The sequence below is a fragment of the Dinoponera quadriceps genome, unplaced genomic scaffold (assembly GCF_001313825.1).
Source record: "Dinoponera quadriceps isolate SergipeBrazil2010 unplaced genomic scaffold, ASM131382v1 scaffold1352, whole genome shotgun sequence".
Lineage (NCBI taxonomy): Eukaryota > Metazoa > Arthropoda > Insecta > Hymenoptera > Formicidae > Dinoponera > Dinoponera quadriceps.
Genome location: NW_014555567.1, coordinates 571,928 through 592,689, shown reverse-complemented (window position 1 = coordinate 592,689; position 20,762 = coordinate 571,928). Strand labels below are relative to the sequence as shown.

Below are 20,762 nucleotides of genomic sequence, written 5' to 3'. Positions count from 1 at the left end.
CCCCCCCCCCTCTACCGCTGTCTCCCCCCCTCGTCCGATACTCGGCGCGCCTCTCCCTCAAGCTCGGCGTTAACCCTCCGACGTTTCGGGGCGCTATGGTATACGCGACGGCGGAATGAAAATGATCCAACGCAATTAGGCCGTGCAACCGAACGCTGAACGGTGCCTCGTGCGAGCGAGCTCCAAGATATACACGTGTCTACGCGAGCAAGCGACACACGCAGTCCCACTCTGCTGTCTGGAGAGAGATGGATTGGCAATACGAGCGAAACCTGATGTTCTCTCGCGCGTTTTTCACGTTTTGTGCGCGCGAAGGGATCGGGAAAAAATGGTGTCTCTCGCCGCGAGCAGTATTTTTACTTTACCCCGCAATCGCACCTAACTTTGCGGAGTCCGCGAGGAGAAATCGATACAAAGTTTCAATGTCGATTGTATATTTTACGTTGTTTAATTGGCGAAGATAAAGTCTCCTTCCCTCTCGTGTTGTACGATTGCAACTCGGCCGGCCTCGAGTGGGACGTGATGATTCTTGGTCACGCGTAATTCTCAAAGTTATCGTAAAAAGTACCGGGCACGCTCGTGCTAATGGCGAAAAAAGTATTATCAATGTTTCCTCGCTTTTATAATCCCCGCGTTTATTTTAGCAGCGGCCATCTGCGGGGCTTAATCGACANTTTTTCCCCCCCCCCCCCCCATAGAGATTGCCTCTGTAATGCAGTTTAAAACTCGAATTGTTTCTCACGGTGATCTGCAAAGTATCGGAAGAAATTTTCCCATAAATTGCAACTAAATGACGGCGGTAACCTCATTTCGCCCGATATCGACATGTTGCTCTCTCTCTCTCTCTCTCTCGCTCTCTCGCTCTCTACACGCCGAGGAACTGGGCTGGCGGAACGAAATCGAGTGACTGCTTATTAATTTCGCGTTCAAAGCGGTAAAAGTGGCGCGAAATGCAAATCGGCAAATGCAGACGGGACGAAATTCGATTGAGAGAGCGACTCGAGAGCGACGAACCGCCGTTTCATCATCAGACGCGCTTTATTGACAAAGGATCTTCGCATTACCCTTCGCAAATACTCGCGGTTTTCACAAACCCGAGAAGGCAACGCTATATCGAATCCTTTATTCCAATCGCTGTTTCCTTACATCTCTCGACGCGGAGAAATATTTATGCGCTGTATCGCGTTCGTCGCGATTACCGTTTTCCCTTCGCCAGCCGCCCGTTTTCTTCCTCCCTCCCTGTACCTTGAACTTGTACACCGCGTCGCATTTAACGCCGGCGATTAATACACGTGCACGTATGTTTGTTACAGCTAGATTAACGCACGTAATTATCGCGACGCAGTAACTCTAGGGAACCGCGAACGGTGACAAAATAAACACAAAACACAACAGCGATCGGAATGAATAATAAACAAGTAAACACGAACGAACTGATGTATGTGCGCGAGTTTGCTGCAATAATCATATCCGCGGAGCATGATTAGTTATTATTTGGTAATAACGCTAAATAAACGACGATTGCCGGCATCTATTGCCGTGGCCATAATTCCTCCCTACGCGGCGACATTTCTGCTCGCTCAACGCTCGATCGGTTTCGTTTGATCGGTTGCCGAAATGCGAATGATCGCCGGTACGGCAAGATTTCCGAAGAAAGCGCGAACGATTAGTCGTTGCCGGTCGGGAGAAAAATCAAACACCTTTACGGTTACTACATTCCCGAAGGCATTAAGTGTCGCTTAATGGCCGATAGTCGATACTTCGACATTCGCCCTCCTCTCATGCTTGCGATGTACGTGCTTGTAGATCGAAATGGATTGGCGTTAACACTTCCGGCAATTAGAAGCGGCGGCCGCTTCTTCGTTGCGAAGACGGGATAAATTGTCGCTCGAAAAGAATCGCGCGATTACGGAAGAGTCCGTAGTGTTTAGTGGCAGCCGCGAATTTTGGACCACGCGATGGAATTATCGGTAGGATAATCAGCGACTATCAATCCGCACGAGGAATTGATTAATTAATGTACCAATTGGGTGCTTTCCACTTAGTGACGTAAGTCGACACAAATCGATTTCTAGTGTTGCCTCTGCTTTCCATTTAACTTGTGCCACTATGTGCCGGTGACTCGAGTTAACTTCGATTAACTCCACTTTGGCCGTGAGTTGAGCGAATCTGAAGGGGGAGATGGGGGGGAAACAGTGGTTCAAACCATCAGAAGCGTGAATAATTCTCTATATACGGAATTTTCTATATAACGGAAAGCACTTAATGTCTCCCGAATCATCAATCTGTTGGTCTACGATTTGTCTATGAGACTTTTGTGAAATTCTTGATTGAAAAAGGAAGAAAATCATTTCTACGCACACGTTAAAATTACGATTATCATTTTAATACATTGACGGAGCATTATTAATAGATATTATTGTTGTACCGTGTATTACGGAAGCGATGTACACATTTTCGGCGAGCGGGCCAGCCCGCGATCCGCGGTAATCTTTCGGAGGAACGACGCCTATTTGAGTTTATTATTAAGCGCTGATGCATTTATACGCCGCATGTCACCGCAGGTACCGTCGGCAACATCTGATTATGTATGTATTACATGTAAATTAATTTTCCGTCCGCTTATTGGAATTGGAAATGTATTTCAGACCGACTGTGCCGAAAGATGACGATGATTGACGGCGGTCCGTTGTGCGTGCGCGCACAAACGCACGCGATATTAAATTCGTCACGTGTCTTCCATCGAGCGCGGGGACGCCAAACACCAGATAGCAAAATAATTACGCAATAGCTTTAATCAACGCGTCATCGCGAGGCGCGTACGTGCGCGAAGTTATTAAACAAATCAATATCCCTTCGCCGGTCGTCGCGAATTAACGTTTCGTTAGCGCGCGAAGCCGAGCGCGATAATTTCGCGCGAAATACATTCATCTAAAGTGATAGATGTCGAGAGATCGGCAAGTCCCGGGTAGGATAAAAAGAGTCGGTATCAAAAAAAAAAACGCTGCTCGCTCGTCACACGACACATTGTGTCGGTCCCGAGTAGACTGTAAGCTTTCACGCTTTACTCGCTGTATTCAATTGCGCAAAACGAAAAACTCACTTGTCCCTCTTTTTCCCCACTTTCATATCTGTACGTGGCGATTTCAGAGGCTCTTACCCTTCGCGTTTTTTTCTAACTTTCGCGTGCGACGTGTGCGCGAATGTTGTCTACAAATAAATAACTACCATCTCTCCGGCGCGTTCTTTCAAGAACCACCGTACCACGATTATCTGTATCCGACTTAGCTGACCTTATCGAGGCGTCTCGATGCAACAATCCGGATAGAGATTTAAGACGGGCGCTGAAAAGGCGTACACGATTTTTCTCCACTTCCGTCTAAACTCTACCCAGAAATATGCAATGCTCTTGTACGATTCAGAGCCGGTTTTGTAAATCTATCTGATAAGGCTCTGATCAGGCCTTGTGTGCCACAGGCCTTTTTAAAGGCACCCACATTGGTGACTATTCAGGACTTATTTACGAAATTCTATTCAGGATTTGCTCTTCCCAGGGCTCGCTTCGAGCTTAATTTCTACCCGGGAATTGGATTCGCGCGCGTTGAAAAATAAGAGAGACGGATGAGCCAAATCGAAAGCGGCTCTCCTCTTACATATCGACACAGGTTGAATTTTGTATTACTGAGCGCGAGTTAGATCGACCAGATAGACCGATGAACACACCAGCGGCGATGTATCTCCTCGCTTTGTCGGATGAGGGGAACCGCACGTCTCTCTCTGCCGTCCGAAGTCAAAACCGCTTTCGAGGCTCGCGGGAAGATAAATCGGCCGGTGTATCTGCCGCGCAGACATTCGGGCGTATGATAAGTCGACCGGGGGAAGAAAATGGGAGGGAAGTGTTTTGGCATCCATTGAAATTTATTGCGGTTTATGCAGCGCGCTATGGAGTATCGCACGCGTTTGCCCGCGCCGCGTTCTCGACAATCCCCCCTTTTGCCGGCATTTTTTCTAGCCTCCCTCGGCAACCCTTCCTCTGGTCCGCCACTTCCCCCCTCGCCGCGTCCATTCGCCCCCTCCTCATCCCTCCGCTGGCTCGTGTTCCGCTTTTTAGAAGATCTGGCGAATTTATGCATCACCTTCTCCTCCTCCCCCATCCTCCCCGTACCACCCCGCGGCCACGGCAACACGCCGCGACGATAAATATCCCCGTGACATCATCCTTATTGATCTCTGATAAAATGCGTTCTTTTCCGAGCGAGGAGAAAAAAACAATTTTTTTTCTCCTCCCCGATGCCGCAAAGCGGACCGCAAACTCGCGCGCGAGATTTACGTACTGTGCCGGGTCTCATTAGCGGAACGGCAACTTGAAACGGACGGTGATTTTTAGAGCCGGCCGTGCGATTCCCGACACGCACCTCCACCGAACGGAGGGATTGTTGCGATTAGGTGATCGGTGTGATTCGCGCGAGTGTGTGTGTGTGTGTGTGTGTGTGCATGTGTTTCGCCGACGATGCGAAAGGGTCCGTTCGAGTGGATCCAACACAGCCGGGAATATAACGAAGTGCCGTCTCCCATAGAATTACAACGATTACCACATTTGAACCCGGCACGCGCAACTTTCCGGTCGATGTATGATTTATATGTATATACATATGTGTGTTATATGTATATATATATATATATATATAATTTATAGAGGACATTATCTCGTTTTATTCAAAGCGCCGTTGCGCCCGTTCGTACTCCCGCTGCTGGTATCGTTTATCGGCCGGCTTTATGACGTCACGGCGCAACCAGGTTATCTCGGAACACCTGTATAAAATAACGATGCAATATAATGCTCGACTTAGGATGCGGATTAAACAACGCGGATAACACGAGTGATAACGATTCGCTCGTAACACTTTGACGAACAGTCGGATTGATATTTTTGGAGCGATTGCGCGAGAGAAAGAGATGGAGAGAGAGAGAGAGAGAGAGAGAGAGAGAGAGAGAGNAGAGAGAGGGAGAGAGAGAGAGAGAGAGAGAGAGGGAGAGAGAGAGAGAAAGACACTCGGAATAATAATTCGTCGGAGGGATAATTGAAAAGGTCGATCGTATGCAAAAACAAATTGCCGCGAGCGAAGATTCTATATGAATTAGCGAGCGGCTGCGCTACCGCGCAATTCTATTTGACGTGAGTGGATTATCGCGATTCGATCGCGATCCCCCTATGAATCCCCACAGATGCACCCACACACGCACGCGCGCGTACTACGTATGCGCATTACGTAACGAGGGATTCCGTATCGCGACGCGTATGAAATAATTTAAGCGACTTTTTGGCCATGGTTGCACAAGCCCGTGAGCAAAATCGCGGCTAAATAGCGCATTACCGCGAGATAAAATCCCGCCTTCGTAATTCACGAGCAATTGTTTCATTAATGTCGTGCGATTGCCGCTCGCGCCCCGTCCGCTATCAAAGCGCGCGCGCGTCCGCGTGCGGTTCGCGCTGGAAAATGCGCGCGCGCGCGGGTCCCTGGCGTTTTTACGATGATTCTTAAAACTTAATTACCTCCGGACACGTCGCATTATCTGAATTTTCCCGTTAGCACCGAGTAAGGAGTAATCGCCGGCCCGTAATGACGCAAATTCCCCTCTTAGAGCGCGCCGCGGCGCGCTCTGCTTTTTCCGACGCCCGCGATAAGAGCTGTTCTGGCCGGGCGAAATTAAAAAGGTAATTAAAGGAACGGGCTCGCGGGCGAAATTACCGCTCCTCGCGGAAGTCTCGATTATGCTTAAGCTCCCGCCCCAATTACCACGCGTGCCATTCCGACGTGTCGTCCTTTCAGTCCCGGCAGGACTCTCTCCGCCGAGAGCGAAGCGTCGTATTTCGCGAATCGTCCGAATGTGCCAGGGGAGAAGGGAAATGGAAGCAAGAAAATAATATCCCTCCTCGCGCGAGTCGGAATGGGGCCGGCGGCAAAAATGAGGACGATGTAAAGCCGAGCAATTAACAAAAGTTTGCGCGGTCACATGTGACCACTCTTTAATACGAAAAACGCGCGCGCCGAGACCCGGCGATTTTCCATTTCACGTCAGTTACGACCTGCGCTGAGGACAAATCCTGTCGCGGATCCGCCGCGAATAGACACGAAATTCTCGCGTCTCTCGCGATAAAACCTAAGACGAAAGGTGGGAAGACGGAGTTGATGAAATATTTTGGCGGTCTGACAACTGTGGTACGCGCGCACGTATTTATCTAACAATTCTATGGGAATATATACATTCCGATGAAATTTCAAGCCGCTCTTGGTTAAACAGCCGCGCGGAGTGAGTTTAATAATAATAATAATAGAAGACTCGTCGTTCTCAACCTACGTTGCTCGAGCCGGGTGTCCGATATCTTCCTTTCACGGTTTGCTTGGCGATGCGGGAAATAAATACACCGCGCCTATTGCCGCTCGGCCGACCGTGATATCCCGCGTCTAGCGCGCGTGTTAAGGCTGAACAATACGGTATAGGATTAGTACGCTGATTCAGTGCGGCCGTAGTAAACGCATTTAGCGCCTTGATTGAGACCGATGCGATCGTAGCCACTGTGTTCATTAGCAGCAACGAATACGCAATCACGCAAATGGCGGAACACGCGCGCGCGCGCGCCCGCGGGATAAAAAGCCACGGGGAGTTTTCGCTTTATCTCCGGCGCTCTCGGCGCGAATGTTAATAACACGTAGACGCGCATCGACGCGCGATCGGAATTGATTCGGACGTACTTATCGCCTCCGGCAAGCGCGGACGCGAGAGCGAGGCTCTTCGAAAGACAACTGCGTTCGTTAACACTTACTGTCCAGCTATTTTCGGGTTTAAAGCCTCCGAAGTGAAAAGTCGCAATACGTACATACGGTCGGAAGACAAACCATGGGTCCGATAAAAGGATGATGGTGTCTGCTTTTTCTACTTTTACATACCGTATTTCGTATCTCATATGTTATCTAATGTAAACACTCTTGAGAAACTGAGGTAATAACTAAACATGATTTCTGCATGGAATGTTTTCCAAAATATATCGTGAAAAATATATGAATTTTGATTATTTTATAATTCATATATATATATATATATTTAGGAGAAAGCGCAGCGCAATCCAGTAATTTTTTTGCTTTGCTAATGTAATAAAGCACTAAAATCGACATGGGTTCAAGCACTTTCTCGTAATGTTAATTTTTTTTATTCTTTTACATTAGTAATACGCATTATGTAGAAGTGATATTTTATTTAGCTTTATTTCAGTTAAGAAACTTTCATGAACCTGTACTCGATCTGCGTCGTCTGTAAATATTTAATATAACCCCAAGTTTGATAAGAAAAACTGATATTATATTCTTCGCAAATATACATCTGCGTTGGCTCTTATTTATCTTTTTTTTTTAATTGCTTTCTTATAGAACCTTATAATTTACTGATATTTTATCGTTTTCATTCAATGTCTCTATAAATAATTCATAAAATTATCCCTATTTCAGTTTGTTAAAACCGTCACCCGTGTATAGGTGACGTGGCAATCTAATGAGACTTGAACAATTCTTGCGCAGCTTCTCTGAGATACGTCCTAGTCGAGGCGAAATCTACGTCGCGATCCACGTTCTCGATATAAACTCGCATCGTTACAATCGCGAACCGACCGTTCGTTTTCTTTCTCAGAGACGTGTCGCACGGTGAACATTACACGGTCGAGTTGATCGAGTAGCAACTTTGCTCGGTGGCAACGTACGTCGCACTCGCCCATGCGATCACTCCAGCAGTCCATGCTCGGGACTATCATGAAGTGCCTCGTTCTCGATATACTTGCAACTTTTGGACGGATGCGAATGACAACGAATACGGGGTCGCCTAATTAGCATAAATTCAGATCAAACTCAGTTGTCGGAGACGCGAGGGAGCGACGCGAAAGTCCCAACCTGACATCGTCGTCACACCAGGCTTTCTACGTCGAAGATTTACGCGCCGATGAAAATCGTACTTTCTCATTCCCCACCTTCTTTCTTCCCCCCTCGCGATTCCTTTGCCCGCTTTCCGTTTCCGTCGACAGATAATCGATTTCCTTTCCGCTCTTTTCCCTTATCTCCATCACCCTTTCTTTTCCCCTTTCTTTCTCAGTCTCTCTCTCTCTCTCTCTTTCTCTTTCTCTTCCTCTTTTTCCCATAAGCGCATCCGGAGTAATTATCGGTCGCGGAAAGACCACTTAGATAATTAATTAACGAGAAATCAAGCAGTCTTTTGATCTTCGTCGTCGACGTGCGAAATCGTCGAACGATACGCGAAGGGCTACGTCAAATCCGCTTACGACTCTGTAATGTCGGCGAAAGTACGCGGAGGATGCTTTTAGAACTAATTAAACGTAAGCACTAATGAGAAAACGCGAAGGAGGATCCCGGGAGCGGCTTTATATTTATTCAATTTATTCGAGTCTCTCTCGGGACATCGGACATGCTGCATGCGATTCGATCACGTTTTCACGAGCAATTAATGGCCGACGATCTCCCTCATAAGTCATAAGTATCTACTCGCCCTTACGTGAACGCATCGGTAAGTTGGTTGAGTTATTTAAACGCTGGTGAATTATCAACGCAGTAGTCTCGCGATGTTCGTAGGTGACGTTTAGCGCTTCCGTGTTTTAGAATACGGTGAGTCCTATTTACCGCGTCTCTCTTTCCCTCTCCCTTATTTCGTTGCTCGTGGAGGAACGATTAACGCAAAACGGTCGGCGCGGAAATAAAGCCGCAAGATATTATGGGTGCACGCTGACGCTGCGCGAGCGTTCTCTCGCCTTAACGGATTTGTCGCTATAGACGACCAGGTGAAAACGCGCCTAATGGCGCATTTAATTAATCCGACCTTGATTATTTTAATTATCCGTGTCGGCGCTCCTTACTGCGGGGATGACTTCATCCACTCCGTCCCGACCGGCGCGGAGCGAAACTCAAGCGTGAACGCTCCCGCTCGACGAGGACGGATGTGATCGGCTTATAAAACTTATCTAACCGCCGTCCCTATCCCCCGACCACTCCTTATCCTTGCTAACGTCGTAACCCCTCCGAAAGTCACCCCTCGTCGGTGTTCTCGCGACGACGGTCCGACGGTGGACGCATAGATCTTGTCGCATGCCTGAACTCCGACAATACCGTCGATCTCGAGTAGAGTTAAAACAACAACAACTATTCACGACTTTCGCGTCTTCGTGCTTTTTTTTCCAGCGTCTCCGTTAAATGAACAAAGTGTCGCAACGTGGAAAAAGTGCGCCGTTTGGCACTTGCCTTCACGTCTGAATGTTGGGGAATATTTTGTATTTATATCGATCGAAATCAATTCTTCCTTCACAATTCTAATACGATTCTTATCGCTTGTATAATGCAATAATGTAAATTTGTGCTGTGCAATAAGGTATAATTGTAACTGCTGAATTTCACCGTGTTTCGCACGCCTCGCGTTCGTGACGATTCCGCATAATTACGCGCGACGCGTCGTGTCGCGCATCGCGACGGACGAGATTTAAGCCGGCGTATCCGATCGGAGTGGAATATTTATTGAGGGCACTCGATCAAAGCGAATCGTATCCCCGTAGCGAAAAAGTGGGGAGTGACTTTCAATTAAATAATTTATACCTCGCGCGCGGCGAGCGCGACGTTTTCAAAGTTTCAGTCGCTTTGGGAGTACGAGTAAAGTTCGCAGTATCACAGCGCGAGACTGCTGCTCGCGAGTTTCACGTATAAAACCGCTCGACACGTTCCGTGCGACAAATGATTTTCTTTGCCGCAGTTCCGTTCGAAAGAGAGGAGAAGAGAGAGAGAGAGAGAGAAAGAACGTGGGGAAGATAAAATAACTTTGCTAGTCGACTTATTGTGCACGGGAGATCCTAACGATTGGTCGGGAAACGATATTTAATTAAAAACAAAGAGCGAGCAACTTTCTCCTCTGTATTTCTGCCTCGATATTTCTCGCCGATGAGAAGCGACAGATATTGGGTGCCATCCAGAGTATTATCACCTCTCCTTTTTCTTTATAAAGGATATAAAGGATTATGAAAATAAATATTTCTTGCGAGAGCNTGCGAGAGCAAAGAGGGGGGGGGGGGAGGCGACTAATAAAATTGCAGCGCTGGAGCGGTAAAGGACACTCGGAAACATCTCGGTATATTCTGTGAATATCGCGTTGCCTCTCTCTGGCGTAAGATAAAATATCATATCGGACGGAAAAGTCAATGGAATCGAAGTACGATTAATCGAAGGGGAGATAAAGAAGATTAAAAAATACCAAGAGGATAATGAGGGGGGGGGGGAGGCGAAAATAATCACGGGCGAGACAAACGCGCCTGCCGAGCAAGTTTCCTCACCGTCGGATTTCATAGAGCAGCAATCGCTTTTCAGACGATTTAATTCCATCGGTACAGTAATTTAAATGTCCTGTCAAACTTAACAAGCGAGTTAATTGAACGACCATCCCTCTTCCCACGGCGCTATAACTTATCGAGTCGCCGGGACTCTTTTTCCACCGGCGCTAATTTCGCAGCCGGGGAAATTATTTCGCTCGCTGGACCGAACTTTTCTCCGCCGCTCGATGAAGTTTCTCATCCGCGTTGGTCGAACGACCGTGCCCTAGGAAATGGTATCCGACGTGCCGAGCACCCCTAACCATCAGCTCTGCGCGCTACTTAGCGATAGGCGCCGTTATTTACGAAAAGACGGAATGTATTCCGCGCGCATAGCGAAGCAACGCTGGTCGAACGACGCGCCTCACGGAATCCCTCGACGCATCTCTTGATCAGCTCGCGTTGAAAAGTCCGTAATGCCGCTCGCGTTTATTTGTCAATCGCATTACCGTACTTCCCGATTCGATCGCACAAGTAACATAAATTGCAATGTTCGAGTAACAAGGTTCATGCGGGTCGAATCCGGCGCGTAGAAGCATTTTTTAGATTTTCAACGAATTTTTTCGACCAGGCACTTTTCATTCTCACAATAGGTTAGAAAATATTTAAAAATAAAGAGAAACATATCGCGAAATATGTGAAATACTTGAAACATGAGCGTGTTCGCGAAAGCATTAGAATATTGATCCGACCAATCTTGTTATCTGGGGGTTAACTGGACTTCGTGCGAAAGAGACGACCAAGCGCGCCACTTTTAGACGACTCGAGGAAAACGTTGCTCCGCGAGGAGGACAAAGTGAGGAGAACGGAAGTCGTTCGACCTTGAACTGGAGATGTCCCGAGCCACTTTCATCGATCAATCAATCTCTTGTGTGTCGATGCCGAGGGTGTCTCGCGTTTCACCGGAAAATTTTTCCTACGCGGTCCGAGCAAAATACAGCACGCATCGAAGGACGGAGTATCGCAAAACCGCGCTGTGTTCAATATTTGTATTTTGCCGCTTAGGCGTTTACCGGGCACTCTCACCCGATACCGGTAGCGGATTTAATATTAGCACTGCGCGAACCTACTAAATCATGTGTCACCAACAAAACGGAAAACGGAATTTAGCGGGGTGTCGCGTGTAGCCGTGTATGATACTACATCACGACAACGCGCGATATATAACTTCAACTACGTTTTCCCTCCTTCGCCCGTCCAGGTGATTTCATCTCGCCCCCAGACAAATTCCTAACGTATCGCGCCGAAACCGCTGTTCCGTTCCAGAGAGGACTGGAGGTATTACGTTTACAAGGATCAGCCACCTCGATCGCTTGCGTATCGACGAGTAGTAACGCGGCCGCGTTTGTTCAACAACAGGCGTGCGGTTTTCCGTGAATTTTTAAGTGAAAAATATCACCTTTCTATTCCGCCGATATATATCTCTCATCTAAAAGGGTATTGCTCGGTGGTATCGAGTTAATTTGATATTAAGGTTGCTTTGTGCAATATATTTTGTGTCGATATTGGCACATACACATACGTGCAAAGGTCTACCAGCAAAGTAAACCGCACAGTTCCAACGGAATTCTTTAAACAGCTACCACACCATACCATAAAAATATTCGTTTCTTTTCACTTACCGAATACTCCGGGGCTGAAGACCGGCCATGTTCGGCTGCTCCCAGATCTGGAAATAAAAGGTACAATTTCGCCAGCTGGAGTTTGAGAACTTTAGAGCTCAACGCGCGGAGAATATCCCCGTGTAGAGATTTTAATTCGGATTAGTCCTTCGCGGTCGTGATCCAAGTCATCCTGACAGCTGCACCTCGCTCGACCGCGAAGGCTAGAGAGAAATAATACAATGAACACGTGAACTCACCTTCGAGCCTCCGCTTAAACCGGATCCACCGTTCTTGCGTCATCTGCGTCCGCCGGAACTGCGTCTCGCGGTATCGCGTGCGGCATCGCAAACTCTGCCAGATCTGAAACGAAGCAAAGGTTTTCTTAATTAGTCCCGACAATAGGAACGATTATTCGATATCGGCGCGTTAAAAATACGGAGGTGTCGATATTTCTCTTCTAGATCAAATATAATACAAACAAGTACAACATTGTAATTAACCTTTATTCAAATTTCACGTCGTCTTCACTATTCACGGTATGAACTCAATGACCGCGCGGTACACACTATGCATATGACGCGCGAGCAATTGTATAATGTAACATAACATAAATAACGTAATATAACATTTATGATCGATATAATTTCCGATGTTAGCTTACATTTGCATTTACATCGTGTGGAGCCAGCTTGACACTGAGACTCGGCTCACTTAAAGCAGGGTAGAATATTACGTGCGCGAGATTTAATAAAACAAATGGAGTGGGAAATATTTAATATTTATGTTGACTTCGCGGTTACTGCGCCGTTGCGGCGCGCCGTATACATCCGTTGTATACAAACGAAATGCGACGGAAATATACGGCGTACGCAACAGAGAGTTGTATTTTTCCACAACAAATATATCCGTCGTCGAAAGAGTTAATACGAAGATGTCAGCACTGATTTTGTATTTTGCACGATGAAAAACATTCTTCGAATAAATAGATTGAATTCTCCTGTTCGACTCTGATGTGATCGATCGATCGTTTAAACTTTTGTCAAACTAAAGGATTGTGAAGAATGCGTGCTCGTGAATGATTAAAATTGATATTGTAAATAACCCACTTCGTCGAAATCAGCTGATCGCTATAGCGTGCATAGCACTCGCACGAGAGTGAAGGATTGGTCAGGTGTCCCGTAAAAATCAATATCAGCCGAGCCGTGGAAATGGACAACCAATGACACATCGGATTTCTGCGCTTCCATAGTTAACAATAATAACTATAATTAAAAACAATGGTAAGAACAACAGTAATAATAACAATATTTATAAGATAGTTCATAGTCGCGGATTGAAACGTGCGAAACCTACACACGATTTTTAGCCAATTTCGACCGAATCTATGGCGATGATGGCATTCTCGTCTTGGGAAATTTCAAGATAAAAAGTGCTCGTTGCTCAACTCGACACACGTTGACATTGATAAATCAATGGTGAGGTAACGAAGAAATCGGCGCGACCAAATGAGCCTAGTTGAAAAACGAAAACAAGGTCGAGAGGAAGATCCGCAAACTACGGAGTGTTTTATCAGTCCTCATTATCTAAGCGGGGCTGGGATAAGCCGGTTGCTGTTTTGCGGATAATACCGTTGTTTATCACTGGCCGAGTAAAAAGTAACGAAGGGAGCCCTATCTGCATTTCGCAGCGAGGACGCGATAAACGATGCTGTAAATTATGTATCCAGGTGGTAGGGGAACAAGTGTTTGCCGAAACGATGCGACATATTAAATGCGCCCGGTACATTTATAGGGGATCCAAAGCGTATTCGGCGGCAGTTGCTGATGCGGAGCACTTAGACAGATTAAAAGCGACGTATCCAAACACCATTGTTACATCCACGACGATAGGTTCAGTAAACCGCGTATTCTTCCTCGGATATCAAAAACTCAGCTCGCGCATGGAAAATTCGCGTAAAATTCGATTCTATCGCTCGCTCGCTCGCACATTCGCGCACGCGGCACGTCTTAATGACGCTTTGGTAATTTTAATCATTTATCTCGCAATATCTCGAATAAAATCCGTATTCCATTACGGTGAAATTTCATCAAAGAAACGCGTCGTTGCGACTCGCCGTGTTTCACGTTATAATGAAATGCGCCGTGCAAACCGAAATTACGAAAATTTGGTTTGCAAAACAATTGTTCAATTTAGAGCGGTGGTATGCGGTCGCTCGTTAAGCTCGATAAAATTGACGCGCAATTTTTAATTTCACATTTTCCGGGAACTGTCGTGCACCGTTTTCGGCTTTGCGCGCGGAAAAAAACATTATCCACTGAAGAAGAATGTAATGTAAGTCGGATAATTTACGTTATCGCTAATAATATATGAATTTTATACGACGTGTAGAGGCGAGTAATTGTGCGGCTGTGGAAAATCGCCGAGGCAGCTGCGACAGGATATCCGTTAAATAATTAACGGGGGACGAGAAAAATGCATCAGCGATTTCTTTTCGTTCGCGGCTGAAAATACGCAAACAGAGAAATTGACTCCACTCAGTTCGGCCGTTTTTTCCCCCACGTACGCTCGATTATCCGTTTTGATAATTTGCAGAACGCGCGCGCCTGTCTCTCTTCCGCCGAGTTCTTTTGTTAATCGAAACGGTCGTTGCGACAGGAACTGTTTGCCTGGGCTATCCAATTAAAACGCCGTAAAACGGAATCGAGATGCAGTTTTGTTTGTGGACACGATTCGCGATATACACGGGCGATTTTCAGAGATGACGCGATGTGTTGTTAGAATAAAATACCGAAAAGAGAGGAAACGCGGGAGCGCCGTCGGCGAAAGAATTTAAGCAAACACTTGGCGGATTCTTTTAAAACGAGTCTCGCGAGTTTTCACGAGCCGCCGAGCCGCTCTCCTCCATCCCTTCCTCGCTCCCCTTTTTGTTTCTCTATTAAACTTCGGCATCCTTTCTCTGTAGATAATATCGCAAACAGAAGGCTCAAATATCGTTACCGCGTTCCTCGAGTCGTTAAAAAAATATCTGGAAATACGGAACGTAGTTCCGCGGGTGAAGTTAAAATTGAATCCACCTTTCTTTTATTTCCGTCACACGTATCCTTGACCAAACGCCATTATACTGAATTTCTATATTAAAAGTGATATACAGAGGAAGGGCGGGATAAAAAGTATATTTCGAGAAAAGGGTTGCGAGCCCGTATTAACTCCATACAGTCTCCGACAATTTCATTCCCATTCGCAGAGGTCTCGAGCGAAATAATCATACTTCACAGTGCGCTGCCAAGTTTCGTTTTAGACGAGATAATGGGAAATTTATAATGCAATTTTGCTTATGACGAAGTATAAAAAAGCTTTCATGTTAATCATGTTTTACAGATAAAGCATAGTCGTGAGAATACGCCCGCACGTGTGTGCGCGCGTGCGCGCAACGTCCCATAACGAATCGCTTTAATATTTTACCATCTTTGTGACGTACTTTTATCATTAAAATAAATTGTCCATTAAACAACTGACTGCGGAACGGATAGGTTGATCTAATGAAGCTTCGTAGACCCATCGCTTCGCGATAGTTGGGCGAATAAAATGAAAACTAGGCATATGTCGCACCTTCCATCACGAAAACTTCCCCCTGACGCGCGCGTATATCCTTCGGATTTATTCCATGTTCTGCTAAATCACGAAACGAAGTGATTATTTCCAAATTTCGAGTAGCTCACAAAGTGCAAAGTCCGCTTTAATTTGACGCAGAACGCAATCGATGCGTAAGACGAGAAATTACATAGCATTGTGCTCGTTAGAAGCGCGCAACGAAGAACGTGAGGAATCCCTTTGGAAAATATCTTTCGGTTTGGAAATGCTGATACGTTACGATTGTGTAGTCAACGGTAAATTCCAACTGATTTAACGCCGCTTTGACGGTTCGACAGGTGGAAATTTTGAGGGCGTTCCTCGTAAACCGAACGCGCATTTTATCGATTCCCGTTGATTAGTAACATCTCTTAGAATAAAGTTCCATCGTGTCGACGTTTATACGTTTACTAATCAGCGAATGTCAAAATAAACGGTGCGCTTCCATTATAAACGTAAATTTCGTAAGCCATACATATGCGATACTCGTGCGACGCGTTCCCACATACGTGCCGTCGAATGTCTCTCTAATTGACCGTGGATCGATCCGCTCCGTCACGTTATATTTAACTTACTTTCCTAATCGCCCGCCGTTTCGCGCGGTCGCGCTAGAAATTGATTTTTACGTTAGCTTTCATGTTCCACGTGTCTCGAATCTTTGCTCCGTGGATTTTTAGACCGACGTGAACCGATACCCCGATTGGCTGGAATTTAAAGAGCTTAACATCGGCTATCGGACGGAGGAGGACTCGCACAGTTTAACCTTTCATGCGCGACCTATGAAAAATCTGATATCTACCCACATGATGGAATTTAAATAGCCGTCCCTTTAATAATCCCGCTTGTCGATTGATTGACGAGGAACTATACGGCTCTCGTCGCGTCTGTGTTTTTGCAACTTAACAAGCCGATTCTGCCGTTCGTTTATTCATGCGTCGATGCGACACGACTTGTATGGAACGTGAAATCCTAGAGACAATCAAACGCTTGAGAACCAACAGATGGGTGGGGAGAGATCTCTCTCTCTCTCTCTTTCTCTCACGCTGAAAACAAATCATAATAAACTCGACCCTCGTCGCGATAGGGGTACGAAAGGACCGAACGTCGCGCGCGTGTATCCGCGAGTTTCCCGTTGTAGGTCACCCCGAGTCACGACGACTTAAGTAGCAGCGATCGACGTTCCGGTACAAGTTCGAGCTGTCGAAGGGCTACACGAGCTGTCGTTTCTCTTTCCGCCATCGATCGTACCGAATGTCTTCGCCGTTCGAGCGCGGAGAGACACTTGCAAAGTGCAGCTACGTCAATCGCGATCGACGGCGCGAGAGGGATCGACTCAAGTTGACTGCTGGCTCGCGGCGCCACTCGAAAGTCTCGAACGCGGTTCCGCAGGAGCGGTCCCGGGCTGTTATGCAAATTCCGCGATAATTCCGGGCATTTTTCGTCTCCCCTCGTCGCGCCGTCACGCGTCGACAACGCGCTCTCCTCTTCCTCCTCTTCCTCGCGTTCCTCCCAGTCTTGACTTCGATTTATTCTCCCCGCGTGAGACGATGCTCGGGATCTATAAGACGCGTATGGGAGATGAGCCCCTTTTTCCGTGAAAAAACCGTCTCGAGACAAATGGGAAAGATTCCATTAACTTTAATTGTCAATAATTTTTTAGAATGTTGATACGTCGATCGTGTCGATTTCAACACGTTTCGTGCGACGTTTGTTTTACGCGACTTTCCTAAACTGGCGTTATTTAAATTGTTAAAATTAATTGTATTTGTATTATTCTTGTTGAAATTGAAGTATTTCTTTCGTTTTATTTAACGCAATTACGTACGTTAATACATACGTTATCTCTCTCTTCTTCTCGGTAACAATGACACTTTTGATGTTATAAGAACGTTATCAACTGTATATATATAGAGAATAAGATTTCTTTGGATTTAATGTAAGTGTTTGACTTGGATTTGTTTAATATAAATAATATAATTTAATATCAAATGTCATTTCGATTGAATAAAAATGTTGTTGCTTAACCAGAGCAAACTATGTTGTTTAGTAGAAAAAACAGTATTATTTAGAGGAAATAATATATTTAGTTTCCAATAAAAGAAACATTTATTTTTCAGTATATATTAAATATTCTTCCACTGACTTTATTACTTGTCACAACCATTGTAATATTTGGATGAAAATGTAAAAGGAATATGTTATTTGACGTGGAGATATTTATTGTCCGAGAAACCAAACAATCCTGTTTGTTGAATCAAACATTCGTTTACTCCATTTTAAAAGCCAAAATTTGCTTCCAAATTTGCTTCAACTAAAGAAATTTTATTAAATCCAAAAAATCTTTTTCTCTGTATGTAAATTCGGTAACATGCGTTTTTTTTTATTGATAACGCCATGATACGGTATTCGTTGAACCAACAAGATTTATTGCGTTTCCTGCTTTAATTACATTTCATATTAATTTCTTTCTCGTTCGCATGGACCGAACGAGTCGCCAAGCCTCGCGTTCATTTCGTAATATAACACGACATGACGAAAGGTGAGCTTACACGTGACGCGATAATAACGTATTCCTATCTTATGCACGGAGCGACATCGAGATACGATCAAACTCGAAGCGAGAACTTTAAGGGAGAACGACGAGGAAACGATGGCGTATTCGGTTGACCGAAGGGAAGGTTAAAAAGAGAACGCACGCCGAGAGATGCGTGGAAACGTCGGAAGAACCTCTCGAAATATATGAATATTTACCGGGACGAGAGAAAAATTCACTTTTCCCGCTTCTCGACGCTGCGTCTGTCCGTCCATCGCGCTTCGATCTCCTAGTGCCGGCGGTTCTCCATTTATGCGGTGACGTCGGCGAAGAAGAACGCTCGACGACGAGGAAAATGACGAGAACGAGTCCCACGTGTGTAATGACAGTTTTACTAAGATAGAAAAATTTACATCCGACACCTGTCGTTCGCCCGCGCGTTACTTAACATCCACGAGGAATCAGCTGGGTGATCCACCTCCGCGTTAATCGTCAGAGCGAATCGTATCACGGAATCACTCGTCGGCGAGGCAGAACGAGAATGAGTGAGAAAGAAGAGATGGGAAAAATTCGATTGAGCTCTTGGGACGTCGCTTCGAAACGTTAATACGCGAACGTATTGCCTCATCTCAATGTACAGAATTTCGGCTGCACGGTGGTTATGCATTAAAGCCAGAGTTAGGCCGACTTGAGTGCTCCACGCGGGTTAGGACGGGAATAACAAGAACTTGCAGCATATATACGTTAGAGTTTCTCACGAGCTGCCGCTAACTTTAATTGGTTTTCTGAGAAACGAGGTCCTATTGCGACGTCCATTTAGAAGTAAAGAGCGCCTCAGTAGCGATTTGCCGGTCTCCTCCGAAACGGGAAGTAGATGGATAAACGGTGAGATCTCGCGAATCTCCTCCCGTACTCTTTTATGTATCTTTCATGGAAAAAAGGGAGAAACTCGCGATAGATTCCCATCCAGTGATGGGAATTCGCACATTCCGATAAACCGAGAAGCTTTCTCGCGTGTCTGTAACATATCGACTTAAAAATGTTACACAATTGGTTAAGTTAATTGATTTTGTAACGGCAAAGTGGTTTTTCAACGTATCCAAAAAAATGGGGTTGTATCCGATTTCTCCCATACTCCGCTTTGATCATTTTTCATATAATCAACGTACAAAATGGATAAAGCAAGTAAATAATAACATAAAATATTCTCTAAAAAGAGAAACATCCCACGTACGCTGTAAAATAATCGACCAGTAGGGTCGTATCCGATCCCAATCTTACCGTTAGAAGGTTAAAAAAGACGAATATCGTAACAATATGTCGTTTTTTACTGGGTTAAACTTGAAACAAATTTTTTAATTTTCGCTCAAAGACCTCTCCCAAACTTCAACCACATTCGAGCATTCGCATTTCTTCAGCGAGAGTTTCTTGTCAGGTTTCGCAAGTAATCGAGTTCGATCGACATGATGGATTGTCTTTCGATTAGATACGGACGTGTAGGAGATCTTCGCGAGACGAAGCAGCCGCTCGAGCATATTCGACGCATATATGAATAGGAATCGCTTCTTAGGAGGGGTTAACTTTCACAGAGTGGAAGGCACACTACTTCTCATTCCTCTCGAGAGTGAAGAATAATAAATGCGTGAAGGCTCTTCGTGTCTTGCAGCTTATTATTGTCCGATGACAACCAAGTCCGCTTAAACCAGAATTGAAATTTTAGTTCCACCTTACTTTTGCAAATTCTGTCGAACTTGAAATATCAACGAAGAACCTCGAGATATAACACTGCGCAGGCTATTATCTCACTTTGAGACTATAAATATTTACTCGCTACCGTTTTCTCATAATTAATGTATTTTTTGTTGAAATTAAGAATAAAGACTAAGTGCAGGTAGATTATTGAGATGAGCGAATACCAAATAACTTCTTCTTTAAGCCTCAAGAAAATGGCGACGAGTGGCCGTTCCTAGCATCAAAGAACAATAGCCTGTATAATGTCGAGATTCTTCATTGGCATTCCAAGCTCCATGGAATCTACGGGATAAATGAAAAACCAAAAAATGTAGATTCGACAATTATACAAATAAGGGCGCTGAACTTCGTGAAGAGAACGCGACACGGTCGCTTTATAGTACGCGAAGAATACGCGGCGTACGCTTTATATTATGTATGATTTCAATTAAGATTATAACGAGTCCCGTGTTTGCATTTCACACGCCACTTCATTCAATAAATGAACGTTGCGGGACGGCGCGGTGTGTTTTTACCGTTCTCTTGGCTCATACATTTTTCCGGAAGATGCACTTACGGGGGCGCGGTACTCTGTATGTAAATTTCCGCGTGATTTGTGCAACGATTCAGCGGTTACAATGTACACCGAAAAAAAGTGGCTCAGCGAAAATGTAAACGTGCGCTCGTGCACCGCCGTCAGCTGTTTTAACATCGGACTGTGGAAACTGCTCGCGTGTGTGTCGCCGGTCCCTATAATTTTCCAAATTTTCCCTACATTTTTCGCGCGCTCGCGATGTTTCCCAGAGACACGCATGTCTATGTCAAATCGTGATATATATATATATATATATATATA

The 20,762-nt window shown here is 45.5% G+C and overlaps 1 protein-coding gene and 1 long non-coding RNA gene across 2 annotated transcripts in view; one reads left to right on the top strand and one right to left on the bottom strand.

Annotated features, from left to right (window-relative positions):
- The window catches only part of LOC106744685, a 178,081-nt gene that overhangs the window by 903 nt on the left and 156,416 nt on the right, over nt 1-20,762 (top strand). The gene's annotated exons all lie outside the window — the stretch shown is intronic.
- The window catches only part of LOC106744686, a 116,462-nt gene that overhangs the window by 40,586 nt on the left and 55,114 nt on the right, over nt 1-20,762 (bottom strand). Inside the window, exons 3-4 of the long non-coding RNA XR_001374471.1 lie at nt 12,270-12,372; nt 12,031-12,077 (exon numbers count right to left, since the gene is read on the bottom strand). This is a non-coding gene — a long non-coding RNA (uncharacterized LOC106744686). The remainder of the gene's footprint in view (nt 1-12,030; nt 12,078-12,269; nt 12,373-20,762) is intronic.